Here is a 21,979-nt window from a genome sequence, read left to right as displayed (position 1 = left end):
CTGTGACTGTGTGAGTTTTCCCCAGGGGCTCCGTTTTTCTCCAACCGTTGGAAATTATCCTGGGGGTGTAGGTTAATTGGGTGTAAATTGGACAGCATGGATTGTGGGCCAAAATGGCCTGTAACCGTACTGTTTGTCTAAATTTAAAAATATAAAAATTATAATTTAAAATTAAAATTTAAGATTTCAAATTTCACATTTAAATTTAAAACTCTATGACTGTTGCCACCAATTAAATTCCTGTGAATGCATGAACTATTTGTGAATAAGGGGGACACTAAAACACTTAAAAGGTTATTTTCAATGCACAGTAACTACCTTGGTAAGAACATCATAAAATTTAGGATCCCACTCAAATAATAACATTGCCACCTGTCAACAATTCTAATGGGTTTGCAGTAATAGGCAAGTGAGGTGAAATGAGAGTTTAATCTATAAAACTAAAGGAAATGCAATGCAGGGTTTCGTCATGAGGTAATAGCTATTAGAGCATTTTGCATCTGCAGGTTAAATGATTCTGTCTTTTAGTCTCCTGTGACATCGGACAGTTTTAACTGTAACGATTCTGAAGCAGAGTGACGTCAATTCATTTTACCACAGCATGGTCTTAGATCTCATGGGATAAGCAGAATATATAATGATCAGAAATTATTCCCATAAGCGGACCAGATCTGACCAACAAAATATCATTGTGCTAAAAATGGCTAATTTGCAAAATATTTAATAATTTTAACAGAAAACTTCATATGATGAGTGGAGCATGGCATTTATTGACAACAAAAGAGTGCAACATAATCCAATCATCCAAACTGAAATTAGTTTTGGTTGATAACCTTTTCAGGCCCATGGGAGTTTTTTGATTAATTTTGTGCAGGAATATGACATGGTGATAATTGAGAAAACTATTCAAGAAACTCTTGAATTCTTTTAATAGACTAACTTAACTAATTGGAGAATGTAAATGAATTATTAAAGCAATACAATTCTGACGGAGATAGTATGGTATATTTTCTGCTCTCCTTGAAGGAGACCACAAAGCTTCTCATGTCCCCCTGAACTTCAACCACAACAAAACTTCACCACAACATCTCACCTAAAAGTTAGTCAGGATTATTAACAACACATTCTTCCATCAGTGCAGTAATCAGTTAGCCTGGCCTTTATTCTCCTGTACGTAGTCATAAAAATCTAACAATGATCAGGAATATGACAAGAATTCTAACTAAAGTCAACAAAGAGGAAGCCATGCCAATAAAAGTAATTACCTCCCCAAAATACTGGGATATGTACTTGAGAGAATGTAAATTTCTCATTGCTCTATCTCTATCAGTCCTAGACAAGCACATTGGTGCAGCGAGTAGAGCTGCTATCTTGAGGTTCCAGCCACCTGCGCTCAGATCAGACAACAGCACTGTGTGGAGAATGGACTTTCTCCTAATGGCCTCATGACTTCCTCTGGGGGCCTCCCATATTCCCAAAACATATTGGTAGATTGGGCATTATAGCCTGATCATAGAGTGCTAATTGGCAGACTCTGGGGTTGGGGGAGAGGGGCAGAGTGGGAATTGTGGAGAGAATGAAATGCCCTTAGTGCAGATCTGTGCTTGAGTGGGAAGGTCTTGGAGAGCTTAAGGGCTCATTTCTGTTCTGCATATATAACTCAATGATCAATCCAGGAAAGCATGACAAAATACTCCTACAAAAATGTATTGCCAAACATGAGTATGACGTTCCTGCCTTTAGTGTTACTGTTTGAGAATAAACAAGGATCATGCAAACCTTGAAATACAGCATTTTATAACTCTTCCTGCTATCTGATGTAAATTCCCTGGACTTCAAAAGGGTCAAACAATGAAAAGTGACATCAAGAAAATTTTATCTTTAGCATGTAGGCTTTATGTAGCTGGGTGAGTTTTCACTGCAACATTACATTTTTAGCAGAGGGTTTCAGAGAGCAACCCATTGCCAGGACCTGCTGCAGCTACACTAATGGCAAAGAGAACACTGCTGCGGATGCCGGTGGAGCAGGAAACAGAGACAGTACTGCTCTGTGGGCTCCTACTGCCTGGTTATTACACCGATGACCCTGTACAGGTTTACATGTCCTGTAGAATGGGCCCATTTTTTTTTAAATAGCGAAGAACCCAGTGAGACCCATGCCCCCCAAAATAGAGTCTGATAACCCAGACCACGAGGCTGCAGACACTAGGGAAGCAATGAACTAGTGTAGGGCACCAGACTGGGATCCACCTGCCCACTGAGCAGGAGGGGCTTGGGAGAGGACACTTTATGTTCATTTAAAAATATGAATAATTAATAATTATTAACCTGTTGTTGCATAATTACGATGGAAGCGCAGCCATTGAGGATAATAATATCAGAGAGCTGCTGGGCAATCTCCAACAACACGTTTGAAGAGTAGTGCTGAATTTGGAGGCATTTTTGCAGAACAATTCCAATGGCTCAGCATGAAGTATCCAGCATTTCTCAGCAGGTTCTGGCTCTTGGATCTCATTTTAAAATTGATGCATAACATAAATCTTAATCCATAACATCAATAAAATAATTTTAATTTGCTTTATTTGCCTAATTAATTTAATCTTGGAGTGAGTAAGCAAAGTTTTAAAGTTTTTAACACCTTTCTTCGCCTCATTGTGATATAGGGATGGATAAAATCACATGCTGAATCGACATCTTATAGTTGCACAGCTTTATTTTCGACAGTGAATTTGCCAAGAATTAAAGGGTTCATTTCGATAATTAATCGTAATATCTTTTGTGTTTAACTAATATTATTTTCCACTATTATTTTAAATGCTTTTTAAATGGTTTCTAGATTCATTGATAAACTATTATTTGAAAAATGGATTGCTCATTTGCACTGTGTTTATTTGCAGATTTTTCTCTGGGGAGTGCCTCATTTTTGTTCATGACAGGAACATTTGACTAATGGGTTTCAGGTTATTAATTCCCCCCCTACCTTCAACCTTACAAATGAATTGATGCAAATTGCCTTGTACCTCACTACTTCCTAATATTCTAGTTCCCATTTATTATTTCCAGTTGAAAGAGTGGCTTATTGGAACTTCTTTCAATTGATTAAATTGTAATTTCTGTCAGTGATACAGCCTCCTCTAAATTGAGAGCAAACCTAGATTGATTGCTTGGTTTTTGGAACAACTCCATTCAGGAAAGATGCCAAGCTTCTGCTAGCCTGTTCCAATCTCAGTTGGGAATTGTCACCTGGATGAACTTCATGGTGCCATTATGAAAGATTTGAGAATCCATGAGCCCCATTCAAGTATAATTGTTAGAATGAATGCATCAATGGCTTCTGCTACTTCTCTGACCAAACTGCATAAGTTCAAGAGGAGGTCATCTCATTTCTTACTGGGCAGCCGTGCTACAGAAAGTGGATATCAACAATCAGCAATGGATGGGACCCAAAACCATGAGGGAGCGGGCATTACTCAGATTCTCTAAGAAAAGTTAACAAGGCTATCATAGTCTCCAAACTCCCATCCATAAAGATATCTATGTGAGGCTCTGCATCAGGAAGGTGCCCAGAATTATATACAGTCCTGGTAAGAACCTTTTCTCAATGCCTCATTTGTGGTGAAGGTATAGACACCTGAAGTCCAGCACCATATTCAAGAGCAGTTTCTTTCCAACAGGTATCAAGGTCTTGAACCTCTGTCACATTTACCATGGACTGCTCCAACACCACAAAAGAACTACATGCACTATTGTAATGCCACCTTATTCCTTGCACCATGATTACTGCAAATATTTATCATCTATTGCAATTACTGTCTCTTTTTAATTTAATATATACTATTGTAGTTTTTTTTTCCCCATGAAGTACCGGTTCGGCTGCAGTAAGCAACAATGTTTGTGTAGAAGGACAGGCAGATGGAGCATAATTGCAGCCAGATTGATGCGTTGTAATGCAACAGAGTCAAATGTAACAACTAAAGGCAAAAAGGTTTTGTATTTATTTGCACGTAGCATAAGAAATAAAGTGGAAGACCTTGTAGTCTAGCTGCGGATTGGCAGGTATGATGATGTGACCATCACTGAGTCTTGGCTAAAGGATGAATGCCATTTGGAGCTTGATATTCAAGGATATACAGTATCCTTGGAAAGGATGGGTAGGTCAGCAGAGGGGGTAGTGTGGCTATGTTGGTAAGGAAAAACATCAAATTATTAGAAAGATGTGACATAGGATTAAAAGATATAGTATCATTCAAGGTTGCATTAGGAAATGGCAAGGGCAAAAAGACACTTATATAGACCTCCAACCAATTACAACAGCAAACAGAAAAGGCATGTCAGAAGGGCAATGCTATGGTAGTCATGGGGGATTTTAACGTGCAAGTAGTTTGGGAAAACTAAGTTGGGACTGGGTCTCAAGAGAGAGAATTTGTCGAAAGCCTAGGAGAAGCTTGCTGATGAGCCCACTGTGGATCGACTGTACTGGATTGGTGTGTAATGCATTAGAACTTAAAGTAAATTAAAGTAAAGTAAAATCACAACATGATTGAGTTCAATCTAACAAGGAGAAACTAAAGTCAGAAATGTTGGTATTTCAGTAGAGTAAAGGGAATTACAGTGGCATGAGAGAGGAACTGGTCAAAATGGATTGGAAGGGGATGCGAGTAGGGAAGACGGAAGAGCACCAAAGGATGGTTTCTGCAAGAAATGTGGAAGGTGCAAGATAAATAACTACCAAAAAATTTCAAATAGGAAAATGTCACAACTGTGGCTGACAACAGAAATCAAAGCCAAAGAGATGGCATACAAGGAATCAAAAATCAGTTGAAAGATAGAGGATTGGGGAAAAAAGATAAAGTATGAAAAGAGGGCAACAAATAATATCAAGAGGATACAAAAAGCTTCAAGTATATGAAGAGTACAAAAGAGATGAGAGTAGATATAGGACCATTAGAAAAAGACACTGGAGAAATAATAATGGGAGACAAGGAGATGGCAGAGAAACGACACGAGTATTTTGCATCAATCTTCACCGTGGAAGACATTAGTAATGTACCAGATATTGAAGAGTATCAGGAAAGGGAAGGGAAGTGAGTGCAGTTAATATTTCAAGGGAGAAGATGCTCAGAAAGCTGAATCATCTAAGTGTAGATAGGTCTCCCAGACTAGATGGTTTGAACCCTCAGGTTCTGAAAAAAGTAGCAGTAGAGATTGTGGAAGGATTGGTAATGATCCTTCAGGAATCAATAGATTCTGGGATGGTCCCGGAGGACCAGAAAATTGCAAATGTTACCCCACTATTCAAGAATTGAAGGAGGCAGCAGAAAGGAAATTCTAGACCAGTTAGCCTGACGTCAGTGGGAATATGTTGGTGTTGATTATCAAGGATGATGTTACAGAGTATTTGGAAGCACATGCCAAGGTAGGACAAAGCCAGCATGGTTTCTTTAAGGAAAAATCTTGATTGACAAACCTATTAGAATTCTTTGAGGAAGTGACAAGCAGGCAGGATAAATGTTGTGTAATTGGATTTTCAGAAGGCCTTTGACAAGATGCAGCATGTGAGGCTACTTAAAAAGATAAGAGCCCATGGCCTAACAGGAAATATACTTTTATTTCAAGAGAAAAAGAATATAAGAGCAGGGATGTGAAGTTGAGACTATATTAGGCACCGGTGAGGCCTCACTGGGAGTGTACTGTGAGCAGTTTTGGGCTCATTATTTAAGTAAGAATGTGCTGATGTTGGAGAGAGTTCAAAAGAGGTTCACAAGGATGATTCTGGGAATGAAAGGGTTACCATACGAGGAACATTTGCCAGCTCTTGGCTTGTACTCATTGGAATTCAGGAAAATGAGGGGGAATCTCATTCAAGCATTCTGAATGTTGAAAAGCATGGACAGAGTGGATTTAAAACGGTTGTAGTGGGAGAGTCGAGGACAAAAGGACACAACTTCAGGACTGAGGGGTGTCTGCTTAAAACAGAGATGTGGAGGAATTTCTTTACCCAAAGGATGGTAGATCTGTGGCATTTGTTGCCAAATGCAGTGGGTGGGTCATTGGGTGCATTGGCAGAGATTGGTATGTCCTGATTAGCCAGGGCATCAAAGGTTATGGGGAGAAGGTTGGGCAGTGGGAAAATGATCAGTTCATGATTAAGTGGCAGGGCAGACTCAATGTGCTGAGTAGCCTATTTCTGCTTCTATGTTTTATGGTTTTATATACATTAAACAGTGTATATGACATTATTATCATTAATTATGCTCCTTGATTAAAACAGTTATTGGAGACCAGGTCAACTTTTATACCTGAATCAAAACTAAAGTGAGGGAAGTACTTTGCTCAAGATCAGATCAAAATCAACAAAGAGAGAAACAGATTCCATATTACAGGTTTAGTGCCTGGCACAAGAACAGTAAAAGTGAGAAGACCAGCATGTTTGATGAAGCAGAGAGGAACGGCAGGGAGAACGAGGGAACATCTGTGATTTTTTTTTTATTTTTTTTTTAAATTTTTTTTATTTTTCACACCATAAATCACATTAGCCATGATATACACAATTTATTTTTCACACATATACAGTGACTTTTTCTCCCCCCCCCTTTCCTCTCAAACCACCCCCCCACCCCCCCCTCTCATCCATTTTAGGTATACAATCTAGGTTGCATTAATCCAGTCAGACAATGTTGTGGGCAGACCAAGGCTGTCAAGATAATAATCACTTGAAAAACAGCTACTGAATAAAGAGAGAAAAGTCAAGCATTTGTATCCAAGTGCTATTCTTAGGATAATTATTACCTTGACAACTTTGATGTGCCCCCTATCTCAGATAAAGAAGAGAAAGCAAAAACAGAATGCTGGATAAAGCTGAAATGTCACCTTTTGATTTTATCCCCCAATAGAAGCTTCTCGACATGCTGTGCTCGTCCACACCTGTTTTTATTCTGGATCCCAGCATCTACAGTCTCTTTTGATTGCGTAGAGAAAGGATGTGGCTGTACTGGGGGCAGTGCAGAGAAGGTTGATTAAAGTATGAAAAAAGGTTGAATGGGTCGGTCCTCTAGTCATTGGAGTTTAGAAGAATGAGAGGTGATCATACCGAAACATTAAAGGTTCCCTGGAAGAATGATCGGGTGGATGCTCTGGCGATGTCTTCCTTGAGACAATTACCTGGAACTTGGGGCCAGAGTTTCAGAGTAAGAAATAGAGATGAGGGTCACAGAATTCTCTACCCTGGAGAGTTGTGAGGCATAGTTATTGAAGATATTGAAGGTGCAGAGCGACTGACATTTGAACCACAGGATCCCAGTGGAAAAAGGGCTGTGGTCTACTCTTGGGACTCGAGGCCAGAGAGGTAATAGAAATGAATACAGAAGGGCTAAGAGCAAATGTGTGGGTATTTTTACATTTATATTAGCCTCTGAATTAGGAGCACTGAACATGCAGTGTATTAAAGTTGTTGATGTTGAAGTGTTGTACTCTGTTTTCAGACAGCAAGCATGAGGCAGTACAATCCAACCCTATTTATTTTGACAAATCATTCGGCAAGGATGTTCAGTGAAATTTTGTGTTGGTATATCCATGCTGATTGGATCAGATTAGCTCACATTTCTCTAAGATTTTGGTAAATTTAATATTGTAAGGCTTATTATTTTAATTTTATCCAATTTTTGAAAATATATGGTCATCTCCTTCCCCTTGATGCAAAGGTAAAACCCACAGGACGCTGGGATTTATTCCTAACCAGCTCATCCAGATTAAACACAGAGCATGCCCTACACATTTCAGAATATTTATTTTGTTAATTTTAATTGATTAAACATGACTTTAATCACCTGAACAAATATCACTTAATGTTACCTTCCATAATGAATCACAACAGCTCTCCCCAACACTAATCATTTATGTCAACAAATCTACAGCAAAGAAACAGACCTTCAGCTCAACTTTCATTACCAGGCTATATTGTTTTCAACCTTCCTTATCCATGTACCTATCTGAATTTTTTTAAATATAATGATAGATCTGGCATCTACAACCTCCTCTGGCAACTCATTGCAGACACCCATCACCTACTGCGCATGCAAGGTGCCTCTCAAATCCCTTTTTAAAAAATTGTTCCCCTCTCCTCTTAAATCTATGCACTCTCATTTTAGATTCACCTACTTTGGGAAGAAGGCTATAATTATTTACCTTATCTATCGAGTCAAAAAAAAACACCACAGCACAGATACAGGCCTTTGGCCCATCTAGTCTAGTTAATCTATTCCACCTTTTCCCATTGACCTGCCTCTGGACCATAGTCCTCCATACTCATCCCATCCATATACCTATTCAATCACTACAGATGTGTAATGGAAAGCGTCCTGACCATCTGCATCATGGCCTGGTATGGGGACACCAGTACCTCTGAGGGGAAAGCTTTGCAAAAGGTAGTGAACACAGCCCAGTACATCACAGTCAAAACTCTCCCCACCAGAGAAAATCTACATGGAACGCTGCCATCAGAGAGCAGTGGAAATCATCGAGGATCTGCACCACCCCAGGACCTGCTCTGTTCTCACTGCTGCCGTCAGGTTTGAGGTCTAGGTATCGCAAGACTCATACCACCAGGTTCGGGAACAGTTGTTACCCCTCCACCATCAGACTGCTAAACAACAAACTCAATCAGAGACTGCTTTAGAGACCCTTACCTTGCACATTATTTATTACTGAATATTTATTTTTTTTCTGTATTGCACAGTTTGTTCACATTTATTTGTTGGCATTTTTCTCTTTTGTATCTGTCTCTTTTCTTGAATAAAGTTTCTTGCATTCCCGAAGAGTAGAAATTCTACCTGGCCTGCAGGGAAAAGAATTTCAGGATTAGATGAGGATGTCATGTATGTTCTCTGTGTGATGGTACACACACTGGCCTACTGCGGGGGTAACCTCTACTGCACAATATACTCTGTTTTCTAAATGTGGTTACATTGATATATCTGAATTTGGGAAATTGAATGTTTGCATAAATCACTGGTCTGAAGCTCTCTTACACCTTTATCATAGCATACACTCTGAGTTCAGTTGAACTAGCCATCTTTTAAAGTTTATATTGACAGCCTGAACCAATTCCAAATTAAAATATATTGGGGAATAGAAGGTCATGAAGGTATCAAATATTTATTTTCACAAAGCTACGATTGTACTGAGCACAAATTAAAATTGATTGTTCTTTTTATGAATTTTTTCCTACATCTATATTTGCATTTGTCTCTTTGCATCTGATCTCAAAATTAGCTTGAAAAATCAGAGCCCATGCAGAAAGTTACAGTATCTCAATGCTTTAACCAATCCGCAAGCTGTATAAAGAAGTTCACTACAGCTGGGCTATTGTGTGATCTCAGGGTGAGATGATTATACCTTAGCTCCGTTATATTTCAGTTTTCATCAGCTTGCTTTTATTTCATTTCCTAGAATGAATAAGTTGATTTATAGAAAGAGGCAACTTGTCTCTGGAAAAGGGACATTTTGTTTACTTTCCAAATATCAACTTCTAGTCAAATCTAAAAGAGATTGCAGTAACATCAGGGGGTAAGAAAGAAACAATGGAAATCTGCAATCAAAATGAAACATTTTAAAATTATACAGTAGTTTAAACAGCATCTGAAATAAAACTATCTAGCATTCAAGAAACATTAATCTGTATTTTTCTTTCCAAATGCTGGTCAGCTTGTTATGCATTGTTATGCAGAGTATGAACCTATATAAGCAAACTTAAACAGACGGATTTAATTTGTCATAAGTCATACAAGTTGATCTAGCACATCTTAACTGGAAGGTTCAGAATACTAAGAATATGACACATTAATCAAAGTATAATAATGCAGCAGTGCATATCACAATCAACAAACATAAAATGAAATTATATACTCTGCTTTTGGGATAAAACCATATTGCCAACCAAAGTGCCATTTCCAAATGAGGTGTTGGATTAAATTGTTGATATCAACAAAGCATCTGACAGTGAAAGAAAAAAAGTTTTCAACTCTGTTACTTCTGCGATAAGCAGCCGAGAGCTCTCAGCAAAAGGAAGACGACAACCATTGCTTTACTGAAAACCCCAAGACCCTTGTGGCACGTGGTTTCTGAGAGCATCAGACTTTGAAGGCCTGACATGTATGTACAATCGGAATCAGCTTATTTCCAGGGACGATGATTGATATTGGCTGGAAAGAGTGTTGAAAGATTAGACACCAAAAAAAATGTATTGTTTTTTATTGTGAAACTATCACCACAGGAATGGGTCTAGGAATCTTCCCTTGCAATGATCTGCAGAAGGGCAGATGGCAGAAGGCAAGTGAGTTGTTTAAAACTCCTGTCCGCTTACTCTATCAATCTATCCAGCCTTCAAGACAACTGTTAGAGCTTCTACCAAAAACGAAAAATGAGAAAGAATCAACTAACTGGGTGAGTCCTTGTTGAAAATAGTCCTGGCTCCTCAATTGAAGGTTCTTCAGTGGTCTAGACAAATCACACAGAGTCACACATCATGAGAGAGAAACAACCGGGCAAACTTACAGTTAGCTACTTGAGAGAAATAAGATCATGTTTATTCAAATATTCTGTTCATAAATGAAGACCCAAAATCCAGAGGGAATGTTAAATGAAGATTTCATGCAATACATGAATAATTTTAATGAGAAAACTGTTCATTGGCAACTCAATTCAGTCATAGAATTTTGTGGTATGATCATCCATGCACAAGACATGTTTGTACAGCTCTGCAGTACATTTCACAATCCCTGTACAACAAGACTGATGATGCTTTTCAATAAACTAACTGAAAATCCACTACAGAAATTGTGAGGTCTTAAACTCAGCAGCAATCCTTCATTCAGGACTAAAAGTCATCTGAGCCATTGTAATGGAGTCTGGCAGTGAAATGATGCTTGGAAATCAGTGATGACCCCAATATTTTTCCCCTGGAAGTGCCATGATACAGACAATCACATCTCTATCATTCGCATATGACAACATCAATCTTCCACAAAAATAGTCCTCTAATTGAAGAGAACATCAGTGATTGAGTTCCATCCATTGCAAGAGATTGGGTAGCAAAGTTCTTGCTGGAGTGAGTTGGACGGGGATAGATGATACAGCCAGCACTGACACTCCAAGCTATTCTGTTTGAACCTTTAGTTTAGGAGACAGCAAAAAGTACGTAAAGAGGATGAGGTAGAAAGGCAGGAGTTTGGGACTCAGGCAGATGAAGGCATGTCTGTAATAGAGCAGTCACAGAAATACATCCTTCAATCAACTGAGTTGGTGCCAAAGATCAGTTTCTAATTTACACTGATCTGACATTAATCCATTTGTGTAAATTCTCTACACATTCTCAGATTCCATCACTCAGCTACCTAATCTCCATCTTTGGGATATGGAAACCAGAGCACCTGGAGGAAATCCATGTGACCACAGGAAGATGCAAACTCCACACAGACAGTAGCCAGCATCAGGATTGAATCCAGGAAGATTTGGCTATAAAAATTGACCTCACCCTACCAGTCAAGATATCAACTAACCCACTGACCTTTGCATTTATATCTATAATATTGCACATTTGGTGGATTTCGTGATGTAAACGTTAAAATATTTCATCTGTGACAGATTATGTTATATTTTATATGATGTATAGATAGGTTTTTGGAAGATAGTTTGTGGGGTTTTTAGTTAGGTCACACACACACACACGCACAAACACACGCACGCACGCACGCATGCACGCACGCACGCACGCATGCACGCACGCACGCACGCACGCACGCACACTCAGATGCAAACACTTCGAAACAGAGCTCATTTGAAATGCCAGAGCTCTACTCAAGCCAGACTTTGAAGAATGGCTATAAGGACTTCACAAGTAGGTTTTAATTGGACATGCTGTGGAGTAATGTATTATTGTTTTGGAAAGCAACAGATGAACAGACTCGGAAGATTGGGTCCGGTACTACAATCTGTCTGAATGCAATTTGCTGTTCTAAGAGGGTCGTGTGGCTTTTCTGAGAGAGAGAAAGAGAGAGAATTAATTCAGTTCTACAGTTCAGCAGCTGGGACTGGAACATGACAAGCTGGAAAGCTTGTTTGAAACCGCATTTTGAAGATGGGTTATGAGTTCTTACTTCAGCCTGGTCAAAGCCCTTATGATCCATACAAGAGGAGATGGCTGGCTGTTTAATGTTTCACTTGAAATAAGAAAACAAAAAGGAACTCTGTGGTAACCTGAAAGAAAGAGATTATCATCTGGAAAACTCTGATGGGGCAAATTTCTTCGGCAAGACACTGAAGTGGCTGATCGGAAGGAATCAGTTTGGGTGGGTGTCCAACGAGCAACAAATCCCTCTGAAAACCGACAAGAACCTTCCTGGGCAGTAACCAAAGCCTGGTGAAATACATAAATGTTAAATTCTGAATATAAGAATTGCCTGATACCAGTGAACTTGGAAGAGTGAGAAGTAAGATTGGACTGTGAACCAAAGAACTTTTCTGAACTTTCACACACTTACATACACATGCGCTTAGAATTAGAAGGGGGTTAAGTTAATAGTAATATGTTAAAGTTTAATCTTGTTTTATGTTTAAAGAAAATTAAAAGTAATTTTTGTTTAAGTAACCAGTTTTCTTGGTGAATTTCTATTGCTTCTGGTTTTGGGGTCCTCTGGGCCCATAACACATCAAATTCCAAATTATTTATAGTCAAAGGGCAGTTAACTTTTTCAAAATCAATTTGTTTAGAATGACCAAAGGCTAGTGGAATGGAACTACATCCATTCTGCCCAAGGACAATGGATTTCTGTGCTTGTTTATTGGCAGATAACATCGTTTTAATTTTAAGACTTATTTTAATAAAAAACAAGAAGACACTATATAAGAATTTACAATGAATGTACTCTTCCATTTAATTTGAAATCAATTGACTTGGAAGGTGATTCAATAACCTAATGCTAAATGCATGGTGATCATTTTATTATAGGTGGTGCATCAGCAACTTCACCTGCATGCCTTATAAACGACTTAACACAAGATAACATTCATTTTAACCGTAACAAGACTGTCTCTTACATCTTTCTCTGAGAGTTTAAAAAAAATACTTTTGAACAGTAAATTGGCTAAGCTGAGCAAGCCATGTGATTCCAGTGCTGCCCCATTGCAGATGCACACGTGAGGAATACTTTCTTTAGATGCATTGAGGAATCTCTTAAGTTTTATCACTTCCTTAATTCGGTGATGAAAAGCACATTGGTGCAATGAGCAATAGAAGTTTGTTGTTTTGGTAACAAATCTATCTACGTGGAAGGATGTTCATGCCCATTATATACATCTTGTGTCAAAATATTCCTTCCAATTCTCTTTGCATATTGTTTTAAGAAGTGACTCTTTAAATATACTGTATCCCAAATGTTGTTTACTGATTTAGGAAAAACATGCACAATATGAATAATTACACTCAGCAAAGTGCATGATACTTTAAGGGCTGGAGGCAACTCAGCATTTGAATGTGATGAACATATTCTAACCAATGATGTACCCGTTTTTTTCACAAATTACAGTTCAAAGTAGGGTTTAGTTAATTTCATTATCCTAGCAATAGTCACTGATGAGCATTTTAACTTGGGGGTATAATCAAACCTTGGTAGTCTCAAATAAAATAACAAAGAAAACTGAAAATATTCAGCAAGCTCAGTAGTGTCTGTGCTGAGAGAACCCAAGGTAATGCTGGGATAACTGCACTGCAAAGATTTGGCTGAGATCATCTCATATAATTGATCTATGCGTTCATTGAAGACTGATGTAGCAATTGAATTTGAATTCCAATGTGACCGTCCTGGTGCACACCTGCTCTAACTTGTTGCCCCGTACAAAGAGAGTAAATTTGACACTTTGGGGAAGTGACATTGATTAATTCAACCCAAGATGATGCCCCTCCTTCACCACTGCCAGATAATATTGCATCCAATCTATACTGAGCACCCAACTAGATTCCATTGTGTAGCTGCTGTTGGGAAGTCATGTAGGAAAGGCCTATTATGTTAACAGCAGGAAATATCTCAGTTTTTCTGCCAGAATGCATTCCATTATTGGGCCCATTTGTTCTTAATTAAACTATAATTCCTAAAGAGAATAAAATCAAAATTGCTCTTGTCAGACATCATAATTAGTTTAACACTGCGGAATTAGTCATATTATTCAATCATTGTCTTTCCATAGTTCCATTTCTTTCCTCATAATTAATTGAGTAGGTAAACAATTATTTTTATTTACGTTTTATATTGCAAGTGTACTTACTCAAGTTATAATGCAACAGATAAAGTTTTAACTCGTGTTTGGGTGCATGTATCTTCTCTTTCTTTGGCTTGGCTTCACGGACGAAGATTTATGGAGGGGGTAAAAGTCCACGTCAGCTGCAGGCTCGTTGGTGGCTGACAAGTCCGATGCGGGACAGGCAGACAAGGTTGCAGCGGTTGCAGGGGAAAATTGGTTGGTTGGGGTTGGGTGTTGGGTTTTTCCTCCTTTGCCTTTTGTCATGTTTAGGGAGAATAATTTCACTAATTTATGGCATTTAAGTAACTGTGTAATTAAGTAACTGCCTGTCCCGCATCGGACTTGTCACCACAATCGAGCCTGCAGCTGACGTGGACTTTTACCCCCTCCATAAATCTTCGTCCGCAAAGCCAAGCCAAAGAAAAGAAATTCTCAACCTCTACTCTTGCACAAGGAAATGGTAAGGCATAATTAAATATATCTGAAAGAAACACAGAACATCCTGGGAATACTAAGTGAGGCAGCATCCACAGAAAGAAAAACAGCTCTTGGGTCTGATCAAGCTTGATCCTGGCAATGCATCCATTTGCCTGCCGTGGTATCCAGCAGGATCATGCTTATGCTTGGTGATAATACGGCTCCTATTAAGGCTATGTGTAGCTTATCCTATCACAAGGAGCAGCAGTGCATGAGTAATATTTGACCTTAGCATAAATTGAGGCCTTAGTTCTCAACTGCCCCATTCTCCTCCTGACAATTTGCCAGGAATGTTAATACTGTTTGTTTCTCCACACGGACTGAATATTTATTTCACTTTCCAGCATCTGCAGCATTTTGGAAAAGCAGCCAACATATTTAGATTCATCCCATTTCACTCTCTTCGCCACAAAGCCCCTGGTCCCCACCCAGGAAGAAGATTCATGAGAATGGGATCGAAGGCAGATTCTATCCACTGGTATTAGATACCTGAATGAATCCTGAAATAAAGGAAGACAACCAGTGATTCCACTGAAGAAAGGACACGTGGCTGTGGAATCAATCAGTGGCATTAACTTGTAACTCAGTTACAGTCTCCAGTTAAAAATATAGGACCCCTCTCTGTTTTGGCAGTGGATTCATTCAATTCTTGTCACCAGTAAGAGATTGTGGATAAGGGCTGTAACTAAATGCATAGTATAAGTGGGCACAAATAGTTAAAAAGTTTAGCTGTATGTATGTCTACTAAGAGAACATTTATTGTGATGTATTTCCTAATTCACATTTCATATTTCCTTCAAAATTTGATGCCACAATAGATGAATATTATGATTCTCTCAGGAAGTGTGAAGAGTGCTACCATGGTAACCACAGGCCTTCCAGCAGTTAAACCGATAAAGAACTATTGCAGTGATACAAATTTTGCATTTTTCATTACTCTTATTTTTGGAATACAAGAGATGTGCTGAGACCAGCTCCAGATATTAGCCTATTTAGTGTTGGATTGCCTAATTACATCTCTCATAAGTTTTTAATGTCCATTTGAAAATCTGTATTTCTAAAAGGAGAATTTGATTGGCATCCATATTTTACATTTTTTAATCAATTGGATTATGGGGATTTAGAAATCTACCAATATTTACAAACTTGTTTAAAGTATCTGCCAAAATAACAGACTGATAGGATCCTAAAGTTTTCCAAAGCTTTATTGGTAATACTCAAGTTGGCCAGAAGAGCAAGAAACAAGACGTTCATCATTCGGCAGAAAGACATAAAAAGTTGAATAAAATAGCAAACGTAAGATGTGGAGGGGATGAGAGAATATTAAAGATGGTTTATGATTGGGATGAGACAAGAAATTGAAACATAAAAGGGATGACACAAAATGAAAGAGAATGGTGAGAAATTTTGAAGTTTGAGGAAGTGAAAATTGGAATAATAGGACTTACATGGAATTCTTGAAATCCTTGTTGATGGTAATCCATCATGTTCCTTCATTTTATTCTGAGCTTTATTGGAAATTAGACAGTCAACAGTCTCTAGCATCTTCCCAGGTGAAGAAGCCACTTTGGTGCTGTGCACAGAAGAGACCAAAGGTAAATGACATCTATTCTGTACCAAATATGCCTGTCTAGTCAGCGTGATCTTCAGCTTCGAATGACTAATTTTCTTCTCCTTTCATATCCCACTTTGATGTCCTCCAATACATATGAGAAAATCTCAGCATTAACATATCATCTTTTGGCTTGGTCTAGACTCAAAATTAAGTTAAACTTCAATTTAATGTTTCTACTGCTTTCATTTCTATCTTCATCAGTCTCCTCTTCAGTTTCTTTACGTGTCCATTACCACCACCTTGCAACTTGCAGCATTCTCCCATTTGTCAAATAGTCCTTGTGGCCATCTACTCTGTCACAAATCCTTTTTTATGCTCTCCCTACTATCTTCCATCTTAAAACGTGTTAAGCTCTTACCTCCCCCAGTGTTGTTGAAAGGCCATCAAACTGAATGAAATTTTAGTTAGTATATTTTGAACTTTCATTTCAAATTGTCAATATCAAAAGTATTTTGCTTTAAAGATTTACAACTTGCAAGATTTCACAGTTATACACCACATACTGCTTGATACCCCAAACTTCCATTAATTATCGGTAAAGTTATTATTTTGCTTAAGGTTCAAAGTTTGTGAATGATGGGATATAGTATTAAAATAAGGGCCCCTTAATGCAAATTTAACTGCCATCTAAAATGTTTGTGCAGGATTACACAAAGGTTTACCAACTGGCTAAAAAAAATCAATTATTTTTCATTTAAAAGTGTTATTTTTTGTGAACAAAATTGATTAAGCAAAACTATTTGCAAAGCTTATGAAACAAGTGAGCAGCATTATTAAATTGGAAACTCATTCAACCTTAGTTCTTCATCCAATTACTTATGGATGACTGTACTTTCAGCTCTTGCTATGTTTAGGAAATAATTATCACTGTTTGGAAATAATAGTTTCTTATGCAATGGCAATGGTGCTATAACATACCATACACACTGCGCAGAGGTGACCTTGTGAGAGCTTTGAATAAATAGAACAGGATCCTTAAATGCATTATTCCAAAAATAGATGGTGCTTGTGCATTATCCAAGCCACTGAAAACAGAAAGAGCTGCGTTCACTTAAATGAGTTGCTGCTGAGAGAATGACTGGATAGAATGCATCTTCCATGCACAAAGTGGATAAAGGACCTTGACCACCAATGGCCTGCTTTTATACGTTTTGCTTTTATACGTTTTGACCACCAGATTGCTTGCAATTATGGGTTACGACGGGGGCAGCCATAATATTTTATTTAACGTTAGAGCAGGCTTAAAGGTCAAAGGTGCCCACTCCTTCACTTAATTCATCTAATTGTATTCACTGGGCTACTATGGAAAATAAACCATAGCATCAAACCGATCCAACAAGAAATATATTTGAAGCATAAAGATCACTGAATCTTTACACTGATGAGCAGGAAGCAGCATTTTTTTTGTAGCTGCCTGAAATGAGGGGACTTTAATTGTGAAGCTACCAAAACAGTAGTTCCTTTGAGTCTAGTCCACATGTAGAGGACTAGACTCAAAGGACTACTGTTTTGGTAGCTTCACAATTAAAGTCCCCTCATTTCATCTCCAGAATGGAGGACCGTCACCTTCCCAAGATCGTGTTCTATTGCGAGCTCTCCACTGGCCACCGAGACAGAGGTGCACCAACGAAGAGGTACAAGGACTGCCTAAAGAAATCTCTTGGTGCCTGCCCCATTGACCACCGCCAGTGGGCTGATATCGCCTCAAACCGTGCATCTTGGCGCCTCACAGTTCAGCGGGCAGCAACCTCCTTTGAAGAAGACCGCAGAGCCCACCTCACTGACAAAAGGCAAAGGAGGAAAAACCCAACACCCAACCCCAACCCACCAATTTTCCCCTGCAACCGTGTCTGCCTGTCCCGCATCGGACTTGTCAGCCACAAACGAGCCTGCAGCTGACGTGGACATTACCCCTCCATTAATCTTCATCCGCGAAGCCAAGCCAAAGAAGAAAAGAAGAAAGTCCACATGTGCACCAACATGGATAAGAAATGCATATACCAGTGCCCTCCATAATGTTTGAGACAAATAATTTATTTTATCCTTTATTTTGCCTCTGTGCTCCACAGTTTTAAATCTGCAATCAAGTAATTCACATGTAATTAGAGGGCACATTCCAGATTTTATTGAAGGTTTACATTTTGGTTTGACCTTGTAGAAATATAACACATTTTATACACATTCAGGGCTCCATAATGTTTGGGACATTTGGCTTCATAGGTGTTTTGTGAGTACTCAGGTAGGTTTAATTGCTTCATTGATGCTGATAAAAGAGAGCTCGACTTGCTTTTCATTGCTTTTGGAGTCTGTAGTTGCTATTTTTCAACACCAGAGTAAAGAAGCTATTAGAAGGCAAAAAAAAAACAAAAATAAAATGGTAAGAGACATTGCCTAAACCTGAGGATTACCAAAAATCGACAGTTTGGAACATCATTAAGAAAGAGCGTACTGGTGAGTGTGGTGGTATGAGGATTTATACCACTGTAATAACTGTATGCACTGGCCTGAACCACCTCTTCCTTCCCTCTGACCCCTCCCAGGAGATTCCCTAATAAGCGTCCTGACCCAAGACCTTGATCCCAATCACTTCCTGCTCGGATCCAGGCCAGATTCTCTCTGAGCCTCAGCTAACGTCTAAGCTAATAAATGCCTTTTGACTCCGATCTACTGCATCGTGGAGTCACTTGATTGCCAATCAGTGAGCTCAGTAATCACAAAGGGACTTGTATTCCAAGGAAGACCCTCCACTGCTGATGACAGAAGAATCTCATCATAATGAAGAAAAATCCCCAATCTCTGTCCAACACATCAGAAAAAAAAACTCTTCAGGAAGCAGGTGTGGATATGTCTAAGACTACAGTTCCCAGAAGACAACACTGCAAGAGGCTACACTGCAAGTTGCAAACCAATAGCCACAGAAAAAGGATGGCCAGATTACAGTTTGCCAATAAGTATTTAAAAGAGCCCGCAGAATTTTAAAAAAAGGTCTTGTGGACAGAAGAGACCAAGATGAACCTGTATCAGAGTGATACCAAGAGCAAAGTGTGGAGGCATAAAGGAACTGGCCAAGATCCAAAGCATACCATGTTGGCCATGGTTTGTATCTTGCAGTGTAGTCACACTTGCCTGCTGAAGAGTGTTTCTGATCTGTCAGATATACATTGGAGGATTTTTCTTTATTATGATGAGAATTCTTCCGTCATCAGCAGTGGAGATCTTCCTTGGAATACTACACCCTTTGCGATTTCTGATCTTAATGATGTTCCAGTGATTTTGGTCATCCTAAGGTTTAGGTGATGTCTCACTGTTTTATTCTGGATTTCTTTCTGCCTCATAATGCCTTATTTGACTTTTATTGGCACAACTCTGGTCCTCATGTTGAAAAATGGCAACTACAGATTCCAAAGGTGTTCATAAATGTAGAAGTCTACCTCTCTTGTAACCTGCACTAGTGAAGTGATTAAAAATACCCCAGTATTCACAAACACCTGTGATGCCAAATGTCCCAAACAGTATGGAGGGCCTGCATATATGTATAGCAGCCTGAGGAATAGACAGGGTATAATCTGCTGTTACAGAGTTCCGTGTTGCGTATTGGCCTTTGTGATTTTATGTTAAAAAGTGATAGCTTGCCTTAGAGAGCCAAGGTGAAGGTGGACTGCTGAGAGAGTGGGAGATGGACTGAGCATGTGCAGAAAATAATCTAAAAATTTCTGGACTTGGACGATAAACTACCACTGGGGGTGCTGTGGAGTGGAAGAAGGCCCAGAGCAATGGTCATGGTCTGGAGGACAGTTTAGAATGTTGGATATTCAAAAAGGATGAACATTCCGAAGCCGGTTGTTCCTCTCTCTGCAAACAACACAAAACAACTTTGAATTTTGTGCTCTCTCTCTCTCAAAGATCTTTTGGCTTCAGTTTACCAAACAAACTGAATTTTGTTTATGATCTTTGCTTTGGTTGAGATCAAAGTTTTGTGAGTCTTGTGTGTTTTGTGTCTGTTTTTCTGTGGGCTGGTTGGAAGTGTAGCTTAGATTTTGATTACGTATGTTATATTTAGGCTGGGGAATTTATTAGTTTTACACTGTTATAAAAGGGTGAAATTTTGAATTAAATTTGAAGGTGAATTTTTTGTTAATAAGGTAATTGTTCATCTTTACCCCTGTGTGATATGCCTTCTTTGTGGTTGCTGGTTTGATCTTGTAACATAATTTGGGAGCATCATCCAGGATCAAACCAATTTGGAAGCTTTAGGGGTGATAGACTTGTACTTAGTTATCAGTCTGAGTTTGACTCAATCTCCAGCTTGAAATTAAAAATAAACGGTGAGTGTATAAATCATCAGCATAAAAACCAGCAACTATGAATATTGACCAGTTCATAGCGAACCCTTCAGTGGTTAATTTAAAAATGGCTAAAAAGTCAGAATTGATGGTTATAGTTGGCAAATTAAAACTTCTTACAATAAGATCTGGGATGAAAAAAAAAGGAAATTGCCAGAAAGATTGTTTAGCACTATGTTGGAAAGGGGGTATTTGAAGAAGCTGCATTAGAACAGTTTCCAAAGGAGAAAACTTCAGAGGAAGTAAAGTTAGCTTTGAGAAAACTAGAGTTAGAGGAAAAAAAGAGAGGCAGAAAGGAAAGTTGAACGGGAAGCAGTAAGGCAGGCAGAAATGGAGGAGAGAGAGAAAGAACAGAAACATGAGCTAGAACTAGCTAAATTAAAGCTGACCCTAACCCAAGGAGAGGGAGAAGCCCAAAACCCACGTGCTGGTCAGGAGGAGAGGTTTCTGGTCAGTAGAGAAGTGAGGTTAGTTCCTCCATTTGAGGAAGTTGAAATAGACCAGTATTTTCAGCATTTTGAGAAAGTAGCTGTAAATTTAAAATGGCCACCAGACCAGTGGTCACTCCTGCTACAAAGTGTTCTTAAAGGGAAGTCCAACAGGTGTACTTGTGTCTCACTGTACAACAAGCAGCTGATTACAAATTTGTAAACCAGGCTATAGTCCGATCTTATGAATTAGTCCCAGAGGCTTATAGACAAAAGTTAAGGAATTTAAGAAAGGAGGCAACCCAATTTTACCTGGGTTTTGCTTATAGGAAGGTTATGTGTTTTGATCGGTGGTGTGCCACAATGAAAGTAGAAAAGAACTTTGATTTATTGAGGGAAATCATTCTGATTGAGGAGATTGAAAGTTGTGTTCCTGATGATATTCAAGTGTACTTGGCAGAGAAAAATATAAACACTTGGCAAGAATTGGCTAAATTCGCAGAGGAATATGCTTTAATCCACAATTCTAAGTGGACACAAGGAAAACCTTTCAAAGGAATACTGCTGATAATCCAAGTAGAGTAGAAAGAATATCTAGAAGGGAGATTAAAGGAAGAGAGGAAGAGAAATGGGTGAAGGAAAAATTTTTGAGTGTTATTTACCACTATTGTAAGAAGCTAAATAGCAAATTGTCCTGTACTGAAAAGGAAGAAAGTGAAAGGGGTGGAACCAACTGCTTGTGTTCAGAGTGAGAAAGTTAGGGATATTTTAAAACCATTCATGACTGAAGGTTTCATTTCAGTTAAAGAAGGATCCAATCAAGT

At 38.7% G+C, this 21,979-nt stretch overlaps 1 long non-coding RNA gene across 1 annotated transcript in view; it reads right to left on the bottom strand.

Moving 5' to 3' along the window:
- Positions 1 to 8,690: 8,690 nt before the first annotated feature.
- LOC138760170 (uncharacterized) overlaps positions 8,691 to 21,979 on the bottom strand; it is a 48,564-nt gene continuing 35,275 nt past the window's right edge. Inside the window, exons 3-5 of the long non-coding RNA XR_011355483.1 lie at positions 16,218 to 16,342; positions 10,438 to 10,494; positions 8,691 to 8,833 (exon numbers count right to left, since the gene is read on the bottom strand). This is a non-coding gene — a long non-coding RNA (uncharacterized lncRNA). The remainder of the gene's footprint in view (positions 8,834 to 10,437; positions 10,495 to 16,217; positions 16,343 to 21,979) is intronic.

This window comes from Narcine bancroftii, chromosome 4, assembly GCF_036971445.1.
Source record: "Narcine bancroftii isolate sNarBan1 chromosome 4, sNarBan1.hap1, whole genome shotgun sequence".
Taxonomy (NCBI): domain Eukaryota; kingdom Metazoa; phylum Chordata; class Chondrichthyes; order Torpediniformes; family Narcinidae; genus Narcine; species Narcine bancroftii.
This window is presented reverse-complemented; position numbering and strand designations above follow the sequence as displayed.